Below are 4,202 nucleotides of genomic sequence, written 5' to 3' on the forward strand. Positions count from 1 at the left end.
GGAACTTTACAAAGGAAAAATCTGACAAACGCTACTTTGGCCAGGTGATCAAGGTTAACATCAATAGTGATTAGTCATGTTTATAGTATGTATCCTTGATGTGATGTGATAAAAATGGTACTTCACTTCTACGATCTTCATCTCTAAGAACCATATAAGTCTTCTGATTATGATGAAAACATCAGTAAAACCTCAGTTGAGGTACATTATACAAAATACCTGACCAATATTCCTCCAAATACTCAAAGTCATAAAAAAAAAAAAAAAGTCTGAGAAACTATCACAACCGAGAGGATCCTAAGGAGACATAATGGCTAAATGCTATATGACTTCCTGGATAAGGTCCTGGAACAGAATACGAATACTGGGTAAAATCTAAGGAAATCTGAATAAAGTATGGGCTTTAGTTAATAATAATGTAATACAGCTTCCGTAGTTATGACAAAGGTACCATATGAATATATGATGTTAACAGAAGGGGAAACTGGATGTGGGTGTGTTGAATTCTCTGTACCACCTTCACAACTTTTCTGTAAATCTAAAAATATTCTAAGATAGGAAGTTTAATAAAAAATAAATTGAAGTCCTCCAAAACATTTGTTTACAAGAGCATTCTCTCATCTGTCCTTTTGTTCTTACCAGTCCTTACAATTCCCCCTACCATGCTCCTTACTTATGGTTAATAAGCACATTTCCTTTCCCAGTGATCTTGGCCTTGGGCCCATGACTTGACTTGGCTAATGGAAATGAGCAGAATGTGCATTCACGGTGTGGCTCAGTCCCTCTAACTCTGCGCTTCCACCATTAAAACAGTCAGTCCCAGATAGTGGTTACTCCATTTACATGCCTTCTAGAATGAGAAAACAGGTGGAGCTAAACTGAGCTGAGCCAAGCCAAGCTGTGTGTCATTCATGAGAGCTGCAGCCATATCATAGTCTTCAGGTAACCTAAGAAATAAATGTTTGTTGTCATAAACCACTGAGATAATGGGAATATTAGTTACTACAACAAAAGTAGGTTAGTATACTTGCAGATATCTTTCAAATAATATTCAGTTCTTGTACTGTGTCCTTCATGAAGCCTTCCCTAATTGTTCCATGATTCATCTATGATTTACAAATTTAGCAAATAAAAAGAGGACTTAATGCACTTTAAAAATGTGTATAGACTAACTTGATTATAATCTCTTTAAAGCAAGTCTCAATCTTATTCATACATTCATAGATTGAGCAATATATATTGGACCCCTAATGTCCCAGGCACTTTATTAGGCTTTGGAGATATAATGGTGTATGAATATAAATAAGAGCCCTACACTTTTCAAGCTTTTAAGCTACCAGAGGGGACAGAAGTTAAATAAATCATCACAATAATAAATGCAAAACTGCAGTTCTAACCAGTGCTATTTAAAGATACCAGTGCATGTTCTTCTGAGGATCTATATATGGGAGATTTGAACAAGTCTTAATTGCAAGGCAAGGAAAGTTTTCCTTGACAGTGAGTTAAGAGGTAGAATGGCCAAACCTCTAAACAACCCATGTATAGAAGTAGTCAGTGTGGCTGGAGAAGAAAGAATGAAATTGGTGTGAAATGAGATTGGAGAGGTAGATGGGAGACAAACATAGCATCTCTACCCCTAACACTCACCCCAGTGTTGCACACTTAGTATGTGCTCAACAAATAATGATGATCATATATGGCTTGATACAGGCTAGCTAAACTTTTTTTTAATTGAAATATAGTTGATGTATTAGTTTCAGGTGTGCAACATAATGATTTGACATTTATATACATTGCAAAATGGTCACCACAATAAGTCTAGTTACTATAAAGCTAGTTAAACTTTTTAACAGACATACTGAATGCCTGTGGCCAGATGATGGAAGTGCAAATGTGAGTCAGACATGGCCCTTATCTAAAAGGAGTTCATATGCTAGAGGCTATAATAATCCAGTATCCATCAGCTATAGTTGAGTTCTATGTGACAAAAAAGCCAGAGCCAACTGACTGATTGCTTTATTGACTTATAAAATCAAAACACATGTTCAACAACTAAGCTACAGGAAGGACAGGAATATAGCTAGTCTTTGAAAAACCTGGAGCTAGAAACTCAAATGCTTCCAGGATTTTTTGTGTCCTTTGTTCTTTCACTTTAGACTAGCTTTCTCTACTTTAGGATATAGTGCTATCTTCAGTTTGTTAGTTCTACATTTCCTGACTTCAGACATAGAAAGAGATATTCTAAAACTCTTTTTGGTTGAGCTTGACCCAGTGACCCATCCTTGGACCAATCAATCAGGATTTGGGTAACAAAATCATGTAAAATCAAGGTCATTAAAACCATGTGAAAGGAAGAAATCCTGACACACAGGGCAACACAAATGAACCTCAAAAAGCTTATGGAAAGTGAAAGAAGCTAGGCACAAAAAAACCCCTGTATATTATATGATTTCCCTTATATGAAAGTCTGGGAAAGGCAAAACTATAGTGAGGAAAAGAAGATAAATGGTTGCCAGAAATGGGAGGAAGAGATTGAATACAAAGAAACGTGAAGGAAATGCTGGGGTGATGGAAATATTTAATATTATGATTTTGGTGGCAGTTACACCAATAGCTTTAGCAAAACTCTTTATATTCTTAAAATTGGTAAATTTTACTATACATTAATGATATCACAATAAAGCTAATTTTTAAAAAGCAATAAGAACATGTGGATGGGTGACAAGCAGTTCCAAGAGAGAAGATGTTGGACAGAAAATACCAACAATATCCACCAAAAATACAGTTTGGTAAGTGGTGTGCCAATAACGAAACAAAGAGCTATGGTGGGGGCATTGAGTGAGCGTATTAATTTATATACAAGTGAAGAGGTCTCAAATGTTTGCTTTATCTGTGATTAAGAACAAGAGTAGAAGGAAGCTGTTCCCATGAAGATTCCTAGATATTTGAAGTTCTGCAAAGTAGGCATTTCAAATAATGTAATTAGTTTTTTAAAATGTGTGTACGGGGAAGGACATGGTGGGGGAATGGAAAGTGAAATGGTTTGGAGAGCCAGAAGGGAAGAAGATAGAATGAACTGAATAAGAGAATTTCTATCCTATGAAGAGGAAGAAAGACTGAACATTCTCAGGCAAAAAGGAATGAAGAAACCTGTTCCTTTCTATAAAAGAAGACCAGAAAATGAGACGGCAGAGTTGTAGTGTAAAAGACTCCAAAGCTACAAACTAGTTCTTTTTCTTCCAGTTTTATTAAGATATAACTGACTTACAGCACTGTATAAATTTAAGGTGTACAGCATAATATTTGACTCACATACATCATGAAATCATTACCATTGTAAGTTTAGTGAATACTCATCATTTCATACAGATACAAAATTTACGAAAGGAAAACGTTAATTTTTTCCTTGTGATGAGAACTCTCAGGATTTATTCTCTTAACAACTTTCATATTTAATATACAACAGTGTTAATTTTATTAATCATGTTGTACATTACATCCCTAGTACTTATTTATTTTATAACTGGATGTTTGTACATTTTGACCACCTTCATCACCATACAAAGATATTACATTGTTAAGATATTACATTATTATTGACTATATTCTCCAAACTGTACACTTTATCCTTGTGACTCATTTATTTTGTAACTGGAAGTTTGTAGCTCTTAATTTTCCTCATCAATATTCACCCACCCTCTTCCCCACTTCCCCTCTGGAAACCACCATTTTGTTCTCTGTATCTACAATTCTGTTTCTTTTGTTTTTTAGATTCCACATGTAAGTCAAATAATACAGTATTTCACTTTCTCTGTCTGGCTTATTTCACTTTGCACAATACCCTCTAGGTTCATCCATGATGTTGCAAATGGTAAAATTTCCTTTTTCAGGGCAGAGTAATATTCCATTATATATATGTATGTGTGTATGCATGTATATGTGATATATATATATATATATTACATCTTCTTTATCTAATCATCTATCAGTGGGACTTAGATTGCTTCCATATCTTAGCTATTGTGAATAATTTTGCAACAAACATAGGGGTGCATATATCTCTTTGAATTAGTGTGTTTGTTTTCTTCAGGTAAATAGCCAGGAATGGAATTGCTGGATCATATAGCAGTTCTATTTTTATATTTTTGAGGAATATCCATACTGTTTTTTATAGTGACTACACCAAATTACTGACCCATCAA

The sequence above is a fragment of the Leucopleurus acutus genome, assembly GCF_964270905.1.
Source record: "Leucopleurus acutus genome assembly, chromosome: 8".
Taxonomy (NCBI): domain Eukaryota; kingdom Metazoa; phylum Chordata; class Mammalia; order Artiodactyla; family Delphinidae; genus Leucopleurus; species Leucopleurus acutus.